We start from the raw sequence: 19,357 nt of genomic DNA, 5'->3' as shown, positions 1-19,357 counted from the left end.
TATGGTTTCAGTGCAGGTACTTATACCATAAAATGTTGAGGAAGGTTTTTTTCATGTCATTCAGGAATCCAGATGAATGCTCAAACCTGGGTACAAAACATACCACATTCTGAATTTAGCATGCCATGAGCTGTTATGGATCAGTCTAGGGCTTACTGAGAACAGGAAAATTAATCTTACCAAGCACTGCTTTCCACCACCCCATGTGCCTGCTCCATGGGTGAGGCCTAGAAGGTGTTGGAGTTTGAAGAGTTTCCTGATCAGGAAGAGATGTTCTTCCCTCCTTCACTGTCCCCACCCCTGGGCAGGTGGTAAACATCTCTTTCTGCAGGAGTGCCTCATACCCTTGGGAAAGGAGGAAGAAGACAGTATTGTCAGAACTGAGAAGGGGGTGCTGTGAAGCAGCTAGCCACCTACTGTGCCCAATAAAAATATCAGCAGGGGAAGGTGACTGGGTTTGGGCCACCTAACAGAGTGCCAGGTAAGAGGCCTCTGGGAGCATCTGTTGGCTGTAGACCATCTCACAAACACTTGGGTGGGTCCTGTAGACTGAATTTTTGTGTGCCCCCAAAATTTGTATGTTGAAACCTCAATATGATGATATTAGAAGCTGAGGGCCTTTGGGAGGTGGTTAGGTCATGAGAGTGGAACTTTCATGAATGGCACTAGTGCTTTTATAAAAGAGACCCCAGATAGATCCCCTGTCCCTTCTGCCATATGAGGACACATGGAGAAGACAGCCATCTGTGAGCCAGGAAGCAGGCCTCACCAGACGCCAAATCTGCTGGCGCATTGATCTTGGACTTCCCAGCCTTCAGAACTGTGAGAAATAAATGTTTGCTGTTTATGCTACCCAGTCTATGGTATTTTTTGTTATAGCAGCCTGAGCAGACTCAGACAGTGAGATGAAGGCAGATTGTTCCAGGGTCTAATTCTCCCACACCTAGTGATCATATTGTGGGCAGTTTCCTTCAGGGCTCTCAGATTCACCCCAAAAGTAACCAGCAATCAAATTTCTGCCATATCTGGTGCTGATGGCCAGTCAGGGCTATCCAGGGAAGCAAGGACAGGCACAAGGAGTCTGACAACCGCACTGGATCAAGTAAGGAGACACGAGCATCAGATGCGAGAATGAAGATTTGAGCAGAATTGAATCTTAAATACTGAGAGAACTCTCACAACCTGGAGGAGAATAAAAAATTAGAGATCAAAATGAGAATTTCGGGCAGCCCGGGTGGCTCAGCGGTTTAGCCCCGCCGTCAGCCCAGGGTGTGATCCTGGAGACCCAGGATCGAGCCACGTCGGGCTCCCTGCGTGGAGCCTGCTTCTCCCTCTGCCTGTGTCTCTGCCTCTCTCTCTCTTTGTGTCTCTCATGAATAAATAAACAAAATCTTAAAAAAAAAAAGAGAGAGAGAGAGAGAGAATTTGTTAAGAGAGCTACCAGTAAGAAAGAAAGAGAAGTTCAACCAACCACCATCAGGGAGCAGGCCCTGGAAAAAATAAAGCCAGCTCATGTTTATACTCCAATAAACCAGTTATACTTACATACATTCTCCCAAATCGAGGACAAGTAATAATTTGTAGATGATATGAAACTAGACAGGAACCTTTCTGTTTATTTCTTATTCTGAGCTTTTTTTCACAAATGAGTGAATGAAAGACTGTTTACAACATTATCATTCTTTCTTTTCCTTTATAGTTTTATTTTCTCACATTAGTTGCCAGGAAATTTTGAGTTAAATTGAAAGCCCAATTGCCATAACTGTTTAAGCCTGACATGTGAAATAGGAGGTAATTTTTTTCAAGATAAGGATGAGGAGATAGATATAAAGATAACTAACCTGTTATGATTCTGTAATTCGTTAAAATAGTAAATTATTCAAATTTGTATTGTATTGATTGGACCTTATTCAGAACACTGTTTAGTATGAAATAGAGTTTGTAAGTCTCCTTCCCTCTTTATAATTCACCTTTTAATGGTGAGGAGAAGACAAGATTTTGCTGTCCCTCAGCCATGTCTCCTTCCTGAGCACTCCATCGAGTCATGGTGCTTAATTATCACTTCTGGTTTCCCTGTGGGCTGAGGGCCTGTACTGACTTGCAAATACTTCCAGGAACTCTGACTCTTAAACCAGTTGATAAGCAGGTATTAAGGAAGAAGACAATAGTGTTCTAACCCAAATGACCTACCATATCCTTTCTTATTTCCATTACTTCTTTATATTAGTTTTAACCACTTATGCTGAAAATGGCATAGCAAGAAGGGAAAAATAAGGTAACCCATAGTTTTGGGGTTTTTTCCTTTCAGTCTTCTCTTCCTCATCCATAAGTTAAAGGTAGTGAGTGTTGGTAGAATGTGGACATATTAAGAAGTGGAGTTAGGGGAGCCTGGATTGCTAAGTCAGGTAAGTGTCCACCTTGGGCTCAGGTAATGATCCCAGGGTCCTGGGATCAAGTCCTGCATTGGCATTCTTGCTTAGCAGGGAACCTGCTTCTCCTTCTCCCTCTGCCATTCCTACACCTTGTGCTCTCTCTCTCTCTCTCTCTCTCAAATAAATAATTTTTTTAAAGTGGAGTTAATGATTCTGACTATTCATCTCCTGTTTCCTTCTTACACGGATCCTTGTGATTACACTGGCTCCATCCAAATAATCCAAGATAATCTCATCTCAAAATCCTTAACTTAATCACATTGTAAACTCCTTTTCACTATGAAAGGTCACATGTTCACAGGTTCCAGGGATTAAGACATGAACACATTTTGTCCTCCATAACTACAGAGCAGATCGGTATCTCTGATGGTACACGAACCTGAAAATATCCGAAATATGTTATAAGACTCAAAGATATGTGCACACACAGGTGCATGGACTTGTGTATGTACACACACACACACACACACACACCACCTCATTTTCAAAAGATGAGAGAAAAAAAAAAAGATGAGAGAGTAAGAAGAAATGGCGTTAGGCCTGATACATTTGCTGATTTCCTGATAAACTGATTTAGATTATGTACCAAATATAGCATTAGTTTAGGGGAGGTGCTTCCTTTCCTGGAAGTCACAGCAAACATCAAAGCAGATAGCAGCCATATAGAGCCACCAATGCCTGGGGAGATACCAGGCAGACACATCAGAGGAGGTCTCCAGTTGGCTAAAGTTACACAAGATTTCTAAGTAACTTGCACTCATATGCTGAAAATCTCTGACAGAAGCTCAAGTTTGTCTCAGGTGTCCTGGAGAATTCTGACTTTCTAAGAGGGGAAATCTATTCTTGATGATCCCAGATCAATACATAATTCTTCAAGGGTATTCTAATTTTGCAAACCTCAAATGAAAAGAATATGTGTTCAATGGCTGTTGAGTGGAATGCTCTGAAAGTGCCAGTTAGGTCAAGCTGGTTGATAGTGCTGCTCAGGCCATCTACATCCTTACTGATTTCCCTTCCACTGGTTCTAGCAATTACTCAGAGAGAAGTGTTGAAGTCTTCAGATATAATTGTTGATTTGTCTATGTATCCTTTCAGTTCTCCTCATTTTGTCTCCATGCATTTTGAAGTTCTGTTGTTAGTTGCGTGCACATGTAGGATTGTTAGGTCCCCTTGGTGACTTAACTTCCGTCATTAGATAATGTCCCTCTTTATCACTGGTAATATTCTTTGTTCTGAAGTGTACTTTATCTGACATTAATGTAGCCACTACCCCTTCCTTCCTTCTTTCCTTTTACTTAAAAATGTTAAAACCTTTTTATTTTGAGATAATTTTAGACTTGCAAAAAAAGTTCTAAAAATAATGCAGATATCCCAAATAGACTTCACCAAACATTCCCTAATAATAACACTTCGCATAACTTTGATATGATGATAAAACTGAAGCAACTAACATTGGTACAATATTATTAATCAACTTACACACTTCACTGTTTAATGAAATTTAAACTGAGGGTGTTATATGGGAAATTTTATTAGCTTTTCACCAATGTCTTTTCTCTATTCCAGAATCCCACAGAACATGTAGTTACACAACTTATTGGTCTCCTCCAATCCATGGCATTTCCTCCCTCTTGCCTTATCTTTTGTGACCTATTATTTCTTCTAACATTTTACCACACCAATCTGTCTCTTCTCTTCTTTGGAACTCCAATGGCATAAATATTAGAACTTTGGGGTTTTTTTAAGATTTCATTTTTTAAGTAATCTCTACACCCAACGTGGGGCTTGAACTTACAACCCCAAGATCAAGAGTTGCATGCTCTCCTGACTAGCCAGCCAGGTACCCCAATATTTAGAACTTTTGTTTTGTTTTTTTAAAGATTTTATTTATTTATTCATGAGAGCCACACAGAGATAAGCAGAAACATAGGCAAATGGAGAAGCAGGCTCCCTGCAGGGAGCCCAATGTGAGACGCGATCCCAGGACTCCAGGATCACAACCTGAGCCAAAGGCAAATGCTCAACCGCTGAGCCACCCAGGTGCCCCTATTTAGAATTTTTGATATTCCCCAGATTCCTGAGATTCTGTTCTTTTTTTTCCTCAGTTGTTTTTCCCTTTGTTGGCTAGATTGAATACATTCTATTGATCTATTTTCAGGTTCATTGACTCTCCCTTTTGTCATCTCCATTCTGCTGTTAGCTTTTCTTCAGTTCTAAAATGTTTCTATTTGGTTCTTTATGTATAGTTCCTATGTCTATGCCAAGAATGTCTATTTTTCCATTATTCGCTTCATGCATGTTTACCTTAGTTCATGAGACACGGTTGCCACCTCTGCTTTAAAGTCTGTATGATAATTCTAACTTCAGGGTTATCTTGGATTGGCATTTCTTAATTGTTTCTTGAGAACTGGTCACACTTTCTTATTCTTTTTACGTTAAGTAATTTTCATTGTATCCTGATACTTATTTGATAAATTAATTATTTTTATCGGAGTTCAATTTGCCAACATATAGCATATCACCCAGTGCTCATCCCATCAAGCACCCCCCTCAGCGCCCATCACCCAGTCACCCCAACCCCCTGCCCACCTCCCTTTCCACTACCCCTTGTTCATTTCCCAGAGTTAGGTGTCTCTCATGTTCTGTTGCTCTCACTGATATTTCCCACTCATTTTCTCTCCTTTCCCCTTTATTCCGTTTCGCTATTTTCTTATATTCCCCAAATGAATGAGGCCATAGAATGTTTTTCCTTCTCTGATTGACTTATTTCACTCAGCATAATACCCTCCAGTTCCATCCACGTCGAAGCAAGTGGTGGGTATTTGTCGTTCTAATGGCTAAGTAATTATATATATATATATATATATATATATATATATATATATATATATATATACCACATCTTCTTTATCCATTCATCTTTCGATGGGCACCGAGGCTCCTTCCACAGTTTGGCTATTGTGGACATTGCTGCCATAAACATCGGGGTGCAGGTGTCCCAGCATTTCACTGCATCTGTATCTTTGGGGTAAATCCCGAACAGTGCAATTGCTGGGTCGTAGGGCAGGTCTATTTTTAACTCTTTGAGGAACCTCCACACAGTTTTCCAGAGTGGCCGTAACAGTTCATATTCCCACCAACAGTGCAAGAGGGCTTCCCTTTCTCCACATCCTCTTCAACATTTGTGGTTTCCTGTCTTGTTAATTTTAGCCATTGTCACTGGTGTGAGGTGGTATCTCATTGTGGTTTTGATTTGTATTTCCCTGATGGCCAGTGATGCAGAGCATTTTCTCATATGCATGTTGGCCATGTCTAGGTCTTCCTCTGTGAGATTTCTCTTCATGTCTTTTGCCCATTCCATGATTGGATTGTTTGTTTCTTTGCTGTTGAGTTTAATAAGTTCTTTATAGATCTTGGATACTAGCTGTGCTTTTGCTGTGCAGAAGCTCTTTATCTTGATTAAGTCCCAATAGTTCATCTTTGCTTTTGTTTCTCTTGCCTTCCTAGATGTATCTTGCAAGAAGTTGCTGTGGCCAAGTTCAAAAAGGCTGTTGCCTGTGTTCTCCTCTAGTATTTTGATGGATTCTTGTCTCACTTTTAGATCTTTCACTAGATTTTTTTTTTTAAGATTTTTTTTTTTTAAGTAAACTCTATACCCAATGTGAGACTCAAACTCACCACCCGGAAATCAAGAGTTCCATGCTCCACCAACTCAGCCAGCCAGGAACCCCAATCCTACATATTTTTAATATTATGTTTTATAAACTCTGGGTACAATTAAAGTCCTCTAAAGAATTTTTTCTTTTTTTAAGGATTTAATTTTTTAATTAATATATCCAAAGAAGCAGTATGTGGTCCTCTGTAAAAATTGAGTCATTGAATCAGCACGCAATTGGAAGTCAATCGATTCCAGAAGAGCTGATGATATTTAACAGATTTTATACCTTTATAAAATATTACTAGGTATTTTTCACAACAGGTTTGCTGCCAGAACACAGGTGTCCTGAAAATCACCGCTAAACCTAAACCAAAATGGGAAAGGAAAAGACTCACATCAACATCGTCGTTATTGGACACGTAGATTCTGGCAAGTCTACCACTACTGGCCATCTGATCTACAAATGTGGTGGGGTTGACAAAAGAACTATCGAAAAATTTGAGAAGGAGGCTGCTGAGATGGGAAAAGGCTCCTTCAAGTATGCCTGGGTCTGGGATAAACTGAAAGCTGAATGTGAACTTGGTATCACCATTGATATCTCCCTGTGGAAATTCAAGACCAGCAAGTATTATGTGACCATCATTGATGCCCTAGGACACAGAGACTTTATCAAAAACATGATTCCAGGCACATCTCAGGCTGACTGTGCTGTCCTGATTGCTGCTGCTGGTGTCGGTGAATTTGAAGCAGGGTCTCCAAGAATGGGCAGACCCGTGAGCATGCCCTTCTGGCTTACACACTGGGTGTAAAACAACTAATTGTTGGTGTTAACAAAATGGATTCCACTGAACCACCTTACAGCCAGAAGAGATACGAGGAAATCGCTAAAGAAGTCAGCACCTACATTAAGAAAATTGGCTACCACCCCGACACAGTAGCATTTGTGCCAATTTCTGGTTGGAATGGTGACAACATGCTGGAGCCAAGTGCTAACATGCCTTAGTTCAAGGGATGGAAAGTCACCCGTAAAGATGGGAATGCCAGTGGAACCACACTGCTTGAAGCTCTGGATTGCAGTCTGCCACCAACGCCTCCAACTGATAAGCCCTTGCGTCTGGGAGGACGCCTACAAAACTGGTGGTGTTGGTATTATCCCAGTGGGCCAAGTGGAGACTGGTGTTCTTCAGCCTGGCATGGTGGTGACCTTTGCTCCAGTCAATGTTACAACTGAAGTCAAGTCTGTTGAAATGCACTGTGAAGCTTTCAGTGAGGCTCTTCCTGGGGACAATGTGGGCTTCAATGTCGAGAACGTATCTGTCAAAGATGTTCGTTGTGGCAACGTGGCTGGTGACAGCAAAAATGGCCCACCAATGGAAGCAGCTGGTTTCATGGTCTAGGTGATTATCCTGAACCTCCAGGCCAAATCGGTGCTGGATATGCACCTGTGCTGGATTGTCACACAGCTCACATTGCTTGCAAGTTTGCTGAGCTGAAGGAGAAGATAGATCGTCGTTCTGGAAAAAAGCTGGAAGATGCTCCCAAGTTCTTGAAATCTGGGGATGCTGCCATTGTTGATATGGTTCCTGGCAAACCTATGTGTGTTGAGAGCTTCTCTGACCATCCTCCTCTGGGCCGTTGTGCTGTTCGTGACATGAGACAGATGGTTGCTGTGGGTGTCATCAAAGCAGTGGACAAGAAGGCAGCTGGAGCTGGCAGAGTCACCACGTCTGCCCAGAAAGCTCGGAAGGCTAAATGAATATTATCCCCAATACCTGCCACCCCAGTCTTAACCAGTGGTGGAAGAACGGTCTCAGAACAGTTTGTGTCAATTGGCCATTTAAGTTTAATAGTAAAAGACTGGTTAATGGTAACGATGCATCGTAAAACCTTCAGAAGGAAAGGAGAATGTTTTGTGGACCATTGTGTGTGTGTGTGTGTGTGTGCGTGTGTGACAGTTTTAAGTTATTAGTTTTTTTTGTTGTTGTTTTTTTTTTTTTTTAGTTATTAGTTTTTTAAATCAGTACGTTTTAATGGAAACAACTTGACCAAAAATCTGTCGCAGAATTTTGAGACCCATTAAAACAAAAGTTTAATGAGAAAAAAAAAATTACTAGGTAAAACATAAATTGGCCTTTTTTTTTTAATTCAAGGAATTTTTTTTCTCATTACAGCAGACAATCAACCCAGTTAGGTTCAGACTGCTGGTTCTGCTTCATATCCTGTGGGCAGTGGTTTCACTGTTGGTTCAGTTCTCAAAGCCTTTGCTGTGCTGATTTGGGTCTGATCCATTCAAGCACAGGTCGAGTGTGAGCCCATGGTGTGGACAGGTTCCTACACAAAATTAGGTGTCCCCTGCTCATTCTCTCTGTCTCATGAGTTCTCCCAGCACCCGGGTCCCCATGGCCACTTTTCTGGTGCCTCTGGTCAGAGGGGATAGCAACTGGAATTTTAATTGCCTGAACTGCCACCAAAGCACAGCTCCTCAGGGAGGGCCCACCTTCAGGGAAAAGCTGAGAGAGGGAAAAAAATGAGGATTATATACATATATTCTCTTCAATCCTCTCTTCCCGGTTGTTCTTTCCAGAAAGATGGGTTTTTCACTCTAGGTGTAGTCTCTTCTCTCCCCCTACCCCTCCACGCACTCATTTTTGCAACTGGTAGCTTGCCCTCAGGTGAAAGCTATGAGAGAAAAGGAAAAATTTGAAAACACAAGAAACCTTGCTTCAATGTAGCTTACTTCTCTCCACAATTCATCTTCTTTTGTTGACTTTCAAGATCCTCATATATTTCCTTTTTTTTTTTTTTTTTTTTTTAAGATTTACTTATTTATTTGAGAACAGGGGGAGGCACAGAGGGAGAGGGAGAGGGAAAGAATCTCATGCAAGTGAGGAGCCCAACACAGGATCCCACAACCCAGAGATCATGATTTGAGCCAAAATCAAGAGTCAGGTGCTTAACCGACTGAGCCACCCAGGTGCCCCTTTGTATGCTTGCTTTCCATGTTGTGTCCAGTTTTTAAGTTGTAATCCATACAATTCAGAGGCTGTAGTGGCCTTATTTCATCTTGGTCAGAATCAGAAGTCCCACTTCTATTATTTTTATGTGGATTTATTTGATTAAAAAGAAAATGTTCTGGCTCATTCAGCCTGACCCAGAGCCCATTTTGGAAACTCTTGTATCTTCCATCAGATACCATCTCTCTGGGGATGAAAGCAGTTTGGATACTATTCTTTGAAATGTGGTGGTTGCAGGACTCCTGGATGGCTCAGTGGTTGAACCTCTGCCTTAGGCTCAGGGTGTGATCTCGGAGTTCCAGGATCGAGTCCCACATCAGGTTCCCTGCAGAGAGCTTGCTTCTCCCTCTATGTCTCTGCCTCTCGCTCTGTGTGTCTCTCATGAATAAATAAATAAAATCTTTTTAAAAAAGAAAAGATAAGAAATGTGATGGTTTGGGATGTTATATAGAAAGGTTGAGAACCTCCAATCAGACAAACTATTGTTTATTTTTAATTGTGGACGTTCTGTAACCAGGGATCAGCAGAAACACATTCAGTTGGCCACCTTATTGGGCCAAGGTTGGTTTTTCTTTAGAGCTATTCTCAACAGGCTTGGCCTCTTAATTAATTAGAAAATTATAAAATTCTGCTATCCCCTGTTTCCTATGTCTTAAGACCTATTAGGTTTCATTGTCTGTGTGCCTGGGGCCACCAAGCAATTCATCAAGCACTTGGTTTCTTTTCCTGGCTCTTCTTCTCTCCAACTTTCAAATGTTGGCACCCCAGGGCTGGGACCTGCATCTCTTTCCTCTGGCCTGACTCTCTCCCTATGTGACCACTGCTCCTTCTATGGAAGGAATGGTCTGTCTATGGGTTCATGACTCCCTGAAATTCCACACTTCCTATCTAATTTCCTACTTGACATCTCTACTTGGCTCTCTAATAGTATCTCATGACCTGTATTATCTAAGGCAGAGTTCTTAATTCCCCACTTCCAGATCTGTTTCTCCTCAGTCTTCCCCATTCCAACAAATGGTGCGTCATCTCTTCAGCATCTACTGGCTTAGGCCCCACACTCAGGAGTCAACCCTAAACATCCTCTAAGTCTTGTCAGTTCTGCCTCTGAGCTGCCCATTCTCCACTTCCGCCCACATCCATTGCCTCCACCTCAGTCTAAGCCACCATCATGTCTCTCCCAGATGGCAGAGAGAGCCTTTCTGACTGCTTTCCCTGCTTCCTCCTGTATTTGCCTGTTCTTGGTACCTTCCCTGTACAGCAGCTTCTACAGCAGAAATCACCCCACTCTCTTGCTTAAAACCCTTAAGTGGCTTCCTTTGGCAACTAGATGTCTTTTTGTAGTCTAAGAGGTGCTGCAGGACCTGTCCCTGTTTCCATCCTCCTTTCTCACTGTTCTCCTATATGTCCTAGGAGGAAGACCAGGAGAGTCTGTCACAGAAGCCCTGATGAGAGAGTGCTTCCAAGAAGAATTGTTTCCTGTGGCCCATGCAGCTGAGAGGCTGAGTGAGTAGGGGCATAGACTGGATTTGCCCACAGGGAGGAGTGAGTGACTTCATGTCCTCCATTAGAAAAGTGGGTTGTTCTGAGGAGTATAGATTATGGAGAGTCTATTTAGATTATGAATGTGTATAACTAAGACATCATTAGTCTGAGTTCAAATGATTTTAGTTCTGCAGCTCATAGTCAATCATTCTTAGACCTTAAAGTTTATCAGAATCACTTGGAGGGGGGCAGCCCGGGGGGCTCCGCGGTTTAGCGCTGCCTTCAGCCCAGGGCGTGATCCTGGAGACCCGACATCAAGTCCCACATCGGGCTCCCTGCATGGGGCCTGCTTCTCCCTCTGCCTGTGTCTCTGCCTCTCTCTCTGTCTTTCATGAATAAATAAATAAAATCTTTTTTAAAAATCACTTGGAGGGCTTGTTAAACTATAGCTTTTATGATTCAATTAGGATTGACACTTTGCAGTCCTAACAACATTCCAGGTGTTGCTAAACCTCATCCTGTTCTACAAATAGGAAGTTACAGTCTTTTTCAGGGGTTATCTTTTGCTCTTTTTTTGAGTATTTCCCATAGTGCCTGGGTGTCCATAAATGGCACTGCTTACTGCTTACTACTTCTGCAGCCTGGTGGAAAGGGGACGAGGATACCCCTTGAGCTAAGTTCTGCCATCCATGGTCCCTAACAGCCCCGTGGAGATGCCATTCTGACCAAGTCATCCATGCCACCTGGCCTCTGCCCAGCTCGGGACAGCCAAGCACCTGCTGCCACTGCTAATAATGGAACCACAGATCCACCACTTGGTAGAACCAGTAACCTGTTAATGTCACTGGTGTCAGTTTCTTGGCTTAAATCCTAGAAGTCCTGAAGGAATAAAACTCTAGCTTACTGACTTCTATAGGCCTTAATGTAGGCATCCATAGGTTTCCCTAGACATTAGTGCAATAGGAAGGAACATGCTCCAACTCTACTAAACCCAGTCAGAACTATCCCACTGCAAAGCTGCCCCACTTTCTGAGTGGTGAGCTCACTCAGTTCACACACACACACACACACACTACTCTAGAGTCACTTCTATCCACCTCCACCTGAACTCACCCTCACTGCACACAATATACACCATTTAAGGAGCGGCCCTGTAGGGCACTGAGTCGGAGTCACTGGCTCCAAATCCATGTTCCCTCATAGAGATTTTCCTCTTGAGAAACTGACCATCCTTTCCTGAAGTCCAACTTCACCTGGGCCTTCCCCACCCATCAGTCATGTCTTTGTAGCCTTAAATCTCAGGGGTGTCAGAGTTCCTGGTCCCTCTGTTTTGGGAGATGGGGGTTCATTTCCAAATAATTTGGGGTTGCAGAAAGATACAAGAGATTCCACCGCAATTCACTAATGACAGCAAACAAGCTCCCAAAGCAAATAGGTGCACTGGAGGAAAGGCATTGTCAAACTCCTTTCTGCAAGGACATGAAGTCCACCTAGGCCAGTAAAGCATCAGCATTTACATGGTACAGATGTTAAAGAAATGATAGCTATTACTATTATTGCCTGTTTCTGCCCTAGAAACTCATCTTTTTCCCCAACTCAGTTTCCCCTCCAGCTTTTCCTGCCCAACCCTAATCTCCACTCTCCTTTCTTCACACCCAGATGGTGCCCCTCCAGCATCTCTCTCCCCAAATTCACGTTGTCCTGCCCTTCCCTTAAACAAGAAACAACCAGTCCCTATTTGTAACCATCCAAACTCCTCTTCCTAGCCTTCAAATCCTGCTCCCTTATCTCTCCAACCTTAGCATGTATTCCCCCAAATCCATCCAAACACATATCAAATGCCTTCAGGCACTTGGAACTATAAAGATGAACTAGATGTTGCTGTTCTCAATGAGCTCACAGTATATAGAAAGAAGCAAATGTGCATAAGCTGATTCCTAAACCACGTGAGAAGGTCTAGGCTGCTGGAACCCAGTCAGTAGGTTGATCGAGGGTGGAGAAAGGGCATTTGAGGCAGAAGAAAGTAGATGTGCAAAAGCATGCAGGCCTGAGTAGAGCACATTCACGTCACTCCAGGTCATTCCACATGATGGAGCAAAGAAGTGGAGAAAAATGGACTGGTAATTTGGGGGGATAAAGAAGTGGGCAGGAGTAAGATTTTGCATATTAAGAGATATCCACAAAAGCTTAGAATCGATCCTAAGGTTAATGGGCAATAGTTGAAGGATTTTCAGTAGGGAAGTAAATTTTAATCTTAGTATAGAGGTTTGAAATTGTTCTGATTCATAGATAAGTCCAAATTCAGGGACTTGTTTAAAATGTATTTTAAAGATCTTACATTACAGAGAGATTGGTATTTGTGAACATAGAGAGCATATATCAGAGTCTGTCCTATATAAAACAATAATTAGGCAGTTCATCAGGGAATGCAAAACTAAAGCTGCCATCTTTTGTCCCCACGTGTGTGCACCTAATCTCAGCTGGTCTGCCGGAGACCCCCTGAGCGCCAACTCTATTCCCCCCACATATGGTCCCATTCCCGCTCCAAGATGAAAGAAATTACCATGAACCAGGAGAAACTTGCCAAACCGCAAGTGCGCATTGGTGGAAAAGGACCTGCCCGCTGAAAGAAGAAGGTGTTTCATGGAACAGCTACGGCAGATGATAAAAAACTTCAGTTCTCCTTAAAGAAGTTAGGGGTAAGCAATATCTCTGGTATTGAAGAAGTGAATATGTTCACAAACCAAGGAACAACGATCCACTTTAACAACCCTAAAGATCAGGCATCGCTGGCAGTGAACATTTTCACCATTACAGGCCATGCTGAGACAAAGCAGCTGACAGAAATGCTACCCAGTATCTTAAACCAGTTGGTGCAGACAATCTAACTAGTTTAAGAAGACTGGCTGAAGCTCTGCCCAGACAATCTGTGGATGGAAAAACACCACTTGCCACTGGAGAGGATGATGATGATGATGAAGTTCCAGATCTTGTGGAGAATTTTGATGAAGCTTCCAAGAATGAAGCAAACTGAATTGAGTCAACTTCTGAAGAAGATAAAACTTGAAGAAGTTACTGGGAGCTGCTATTTTATAGTCTGACTGCTTTTTAAAATTTTGTTCATGGATCTGATAAAGTCTAGATCTCTAATATTTTTAAGCCCAAGCCCCTTGGACACTGCAGCTCTTTTCAGTTTTTGCTAATACACAATTCATTCTTTGCAGCTAATTAAGCTGAAGAAGTCTGGGAATAAACTTTGAAACAAGGTTAACAAAGTTCTTTGCCTAGGAAAAATAAAATAAAATAATTACTGATATAATCTCTCCTCATTTTGCATAATACTGTGTATCTGTAAAGAATCAGTACTCATTCATTCATTCATCACAGGGACAGGCAAGCTTGAAGAAGCAAGACAGCTTCTCGTTATTGTAGGACAATACAAGTGACCTCTGCCTCCTCTCATGAGATGGATTATATTACCTATTTGAATTATATGCATTGAAAAAAATTGAGTAGATTAATAAATAAGCACAGTATAAAATTCAACCACCAAAACCAGTGAAAAGTATGCTTCTTCCCATGTCCTCTAGCAGGTTCCCTGCCCCTTTGACCTTCCCCAGAGGCAACTACTCTTATAAACTTTTCCAAACACCATTCTATAATATACAAAGGGTAACATTTTATAATGCTCTTTTACATGTTTATATACATTAATACAAAGCACATTGTTGTTCTATGAGAAGCATAGAAGCATGAGAGCATAGAACTTCATTGTATGGCTGTAATACTTTAAATTTAACCATTATCATATTTATAGGTAGGTTAAATCCTAGCCACGTACATACATCAGTTTTGCTCATGTATGAGTAGAAGTACAGGATAAACTTCTAGATGTAGATTTGCTGGATCATAGTATAGAGAACATCTTTTTTTATTTTTATTTATTTATTTTTTTAAAGATTTTATTTATTTATTCATGACAGTCACACACAGAGAGAGAGAGGCAGAGACACAGGCAGAGGGAGAAGCAGGCTCCATGCAGGGAGCCCGATGTGGGACTCAATCCTGGGTCTCCAGGATCACGCCCTGGGCCAAAGGCAGGCGCCAAACCGCTGCGACACCCAGGGATCCCACGTCTTTTTTTTATATATACTAGTTTGTATGACAAAAGTAACATAGATATAATAAAACAAAATTCGAAACAGTACCAAAAAGTACAGTGAGAAGTCTCCTTTTGAGTTCAGACATACAGCTCTACTTTCCTCAGTTAATCACTTTTTTTTTTTTTTTTAAGATTTTATTTACTGATTCATGAGAGACACACAGAGAGAGGCAGAGACACAGACAGAGGGAGAAGCAGGCTCTACGCAGGGAGCCCGATGTGGGACTCAATTCCAATACTCCAGGATCATGCCCTGGGCCAAAGGCAGTTCAACCGCTGAGCCACCCAGGCATCCCAGTTAATCACTTTTAATAGATTCTCCAGAAGTTATTCCATGTATAGGTGTGTGTGTGCTGTTTAGATTATACTTGGATTTTATTTTTTGTTTTTTAAATTTTATTTATTTGCAGTAATCTCTACACCCAGTGTAGGGCTTGAACTCACAACCCCAAGATCAAAAGTCACATGCTTTTCTGACTGAGTCAGTCTGGTGCTCCTCTACTTGCATTTTAAAAGAGAAATTCTGTGGTTGTTTGAAAGGAAGATAAGAGAGGGCAAAGTGAGGGATCCCGGGGTGGCGCAGCGGTTTGGCGCCTGCCTTTGGCCCAGGGCGTGATCCTGGAGACCTGGGATCGAATCCCACATCGGGCTCCCGGTGCATGGAGCCTGCTTCTCCCTCTGCCTATGTCTCTGCCTCTCTCTCTCTCTCTCTGACTATCATAAATAAATAAAAATTTAAAAAAAATTAAAAAAAAAAAGAGAGGGCAAAGTGGAGAGGCAGCAAAACCAATGAAGAAGCATTGCAGCAATCCGGGAAATGAGCAACAAGTGATAAAGGCCTAAACTAAGCAGAAATATTTAGGTTCCTAAGTATCTGGATGTGGGAGGTGAGTAAAAGACAGGAGTCCTCGTTCACTCCCAGATTTCTGACCTTGGTGACTGGGTGGATAGTGGGTGGTACCATCCACTAAGACAAAGATGTCGGGAAGAGGAGAAGTGGGAGATGAGGTGATAATTTCATTCTGGTATGTTGAATTTAAAGTGACTCTGAAACATCCAACTGAAAATTACTGTAGGCAGCTGGACAGAGATCTGGGTCAGAGATACAGATCTGAGTCACCGCATAAAATTAATTCATAGTTGAAACCAGGGAAACAGATGGATAATTGAGAAAGAGAATGCAGAGCAAGAAAAGATGAGAGCTGAGGACTGAATCCTGGAGAACATCAATGATTAAGTGAGGGGTAGAGAGGGAGACTAGAGAAAAGGTAGCCAGAGAATTTGTAAGGAAACTAAGATAGAATTTTGTCCATGGGAGGGAGAGTTTAAAGAAAGAAAAAATAGGGGCACCTGGGTGGCTCAGTCCATTAAGTATCCAACTCTTGATTTCAGCTCAGGTCATGGTCTCAGGGTTGTGAGATTCAGCTCCACACTGAGTCTGGCACCTGCTTGGGATTCTCTCTCCCTCTTCCTCTTCCCCTCCCCTGCTTGCATGTGTGCATGCTTTCTCTCTCTCTCTGTCTGAAAGAAAGGAAGAAAGAAAGAAAGAAAGAAAGAAAGAAAGAAAGAAAGAAAGAGGAAAAAATGGTGAATGAGTGTCAAATGATTAGCATAATGATTCGGAGTTGGACAGATGTGGGTGTGAAGCCTTTCTTTGCCACTCACTCGCAATGACCCCTTGCACTCACCACTAGAACTTTATAAGTGTTTGTTAAAAAAAAAAGTTAATAATATTACTTATCTAACAGTAATGGATAATAATAGTAATCTAAGTTATTTTGAGGATCCAATTGGATAATGTATATAAAAAATGGTTAGCATAGTGCCTGGCATATAATAAACTATCAATATAAGCTTCTTACAAAAAAGAAGAAAAATAAGCACTGAAAAGGAGCCATTTAATTTAAAACCTGACCCAACTGCCGTAATTTCAGAGAATTATATGAGGATATAAATCTAAATAAAATACATCGAAGAGTGTATGTGAGATGAGGAGAAAGTAGCTTCAGAACTTGGCAGTAAAGATGAGAAATTAGGTGTGCCAGAAAACAGAAGGAACTGCACATGAGACTTTCTCACCATCCAATTATTTATTTATTTATTTTTAGATAGAAGGAGGAATCTCGTATGTTGCTAAGCTTTGGGGAACTATAGAGAGACACGTTTAAAAAACGAGACACTGAACATCATCACTATTTCAGCCTTTCTGAGACACAACTTTGCACATTTTTTTTTAAGATTTTATTTACTTATTCATGAGAGACACACAGAGAGAGCACGAGAGAGGCAGAGACACAGGCAGAGGGAGAAGCAGGCTCCATGCAGGGAGCCCGATGTGGGACTCGATCCTGGGCCTCCAGGATCAGGCCCCAGGCGGAAGGCAGGAACTAAACCGCTGAGCCACCCAGGGTTCTCATCTTTGCATATTTTCTATCTTTCTACAAACTCTCTACCTTTTTGTTCTGTTCCAAAGACTTCAAGAAACCCTTACATGTCTAAACAATATTATTCAAATGCCTTCCCAGCATGCGAGGTCTTCCAGATTCTTGCTCTAATCTAGTATTAACAACGTCCTCTCTTTCTCTAACCTGGGGACTCGTCCAGATGAATTTCTCTCTTCACCCCTTCAGAGGGGCTCTTTATATAGCTTCTTTCCTTGTCTTCACTTACCTCTCACTTCTGGCCTACTTTCAGGCCACTCAAGTCTTACTCCCTCCAGAAAGCATTACCTGAAACATTGCACTTTTCAGTAGCCACCTCCTCCTTTCTAACCCTTTTAGAACTAATGTAGAGGTTGTAGACCAGGCCACAAAGTGATTTTTGTTGTTATTGTTTTATTTGAATTAGCTTCCAAATTTATGAATCAGAAATTTTCACATAAAACTCTGAATTTCCAGTTTCTCTTTAGAAATCAGAAGATGTAAAAAAAATAAATAAATAAAAAATAAATAAAAATCAGAAGATGTAGTGACAGTAAGTCTGCATCCTCTCCTGGCAAAAATGGGCTGGAGTTCAGTGGGAACAGCTGGCCCTTTTGCTAGGGCACACATTCTAAGTTTTATCCCTGCAGCCTATTCACTGTATTCATATATACATGTGCCTGGCTCATGTAAGTATTTGACCTTGTAACCCCAAGTCTAAACCATTGGCTGGACACTTGGTGGGCACTACCTGGCAGTTATTTATCTTTGCATTTCTCATGTCTTCCAGTAAACTTCCACATGGGAAGTTTCACACCTATAGGCCCATTTGGGATCCCCCCAAAGCCTGGCACAGCCTAAACATAGGAGTATAGTCAGTGTAAGGTAAATGAGGATGATGAAGATGAAAACTAGTCAGTCTTAAGTAACCATCTCCCAATAAAACCAATTACCTCATACCAAAATTAAGTATCCAGAAAAAAAATTCTATATGAAAAAATAAAACCACCTAAGAAAGCATTGGGAGTCAAGAGGTGAAGGTGGTCCCAGAAAGATTGACTTCAGTGATACCACTTCTGCTCTTGCAGCTACAGCAAGATATTGAATGTAGCCATTGTAGTTAGCAGGTGTTTGTGATTTCTGCTTAAGGCTTCTTGCTAGAAGCCTCTGTTGGTCCCTCTTATCTCACTCATGTCAGACAGCTGAGACCCAACGGTGGGAAGAAAAAGAGGAGGGATAATGGATATTGATGATGGACACTGGGTTGAAAACATGTAGGTATAGAAATGGCTTTCAAGAATACCCCTATTACCCACTGTGTGGACTCATCTGGCATTATGACTCAAAGTCGTAGTGCCAGAGGTCATATCTTGATGTAAGTGGCATGTAGATTATGGAGGAGAGGCAAGGTTTAAAATGTATGGCGCCAGAAGCTAGTCTGTGGAAAATTCAATCATCACACATATAAAATTGTAAGTGGAAGATTCAGTTATCACTAATCCTTGGTTTAGTAGCAAGCATTCAAGATAGGCTTCAGTGACCTCTGCCTCACATCATTCATACCCTGCTGAAACTTACTGCAAAACAGCCTTACAGTGGGATGGGAACTGTTAAAAAGAATAAAGTAGGTCTCTAAGCACTGATGACCATTGGAAGATATTCAGGAAATATTGTACAGTGGGGGGCGGGGGGGTGGGGCAGGAAGCCAACCGCAAAGCAATAGGAATGGTATGGATAACTTTAGCTTGTTCCTATCTTTAAAATACTGTATTTCATCCATCCTAAAACATATACTCTTTCAACGTCTAACATCTCCGATCCATGGTGTGTCAGAGTTTAATTGGTGGAGGGTTTTTGTTTCAGTTCTAATAAAATAAGATGCTTCTCATTACCTTCGATTGGATGAAATATGATATAACTACATGCAGTATACCAATCAGAATAGAGCTGCAGCTTGTAAAGCCCTGGGCTGAAGAACCCTTCAACCGTTTGGCTGGCTTTTTCTGCTACACTGAAAAACCCTAGACATCGTGGCGCAGAGGGAGACAGGTCACCAGGAACCTGCCTGTTGGGCCTGGTTGACGTGGCAATCGCGGAGCATTGTCGTGTAAGGCGGGGATTGTGGCTAGGATTCTAATGTTGTGCCTCCTCACTTTTCCAAAGTGAGACAGAAGAGCCCAAGTCTCAGG

The 19,357-nt window shown here is 41.8% G+C and overlaps 1 pseudogene; it reads left to right on the top strand.

Annotated features, from left to right (window-relative positions):
- The first annotated feature begins 13,120 nt into the window (after positions 1 to 13,120).
- Positions 13,121 to 13,771, top strand: LOC144307102 (transcription factor BTF3 pseudogene; annotated as a pseudogene).
- The last annotated feature ends 5,586 nt before the right edge of the window (positions 13,772 to 19,357 follow it).

Source organism: Canis aureus, chromosome 38 (genome assembly GCF_053574225.1).
Source record: "Canis aureus isolate CA01 chromosome 38, VMU_Caureus_v.1.0, whole genome shotgun sequence".
In the NCBI taxonomy this organism is placed as follows: domain Eukaryota; kingdom Metazoa; phylum Chordata; class Mammalia; order Carnivora; family Canidae; genus Canis; species Canis aureus.
This window is presented reverse-complemented; position numbering and strand designations above follow the sequence as displayed.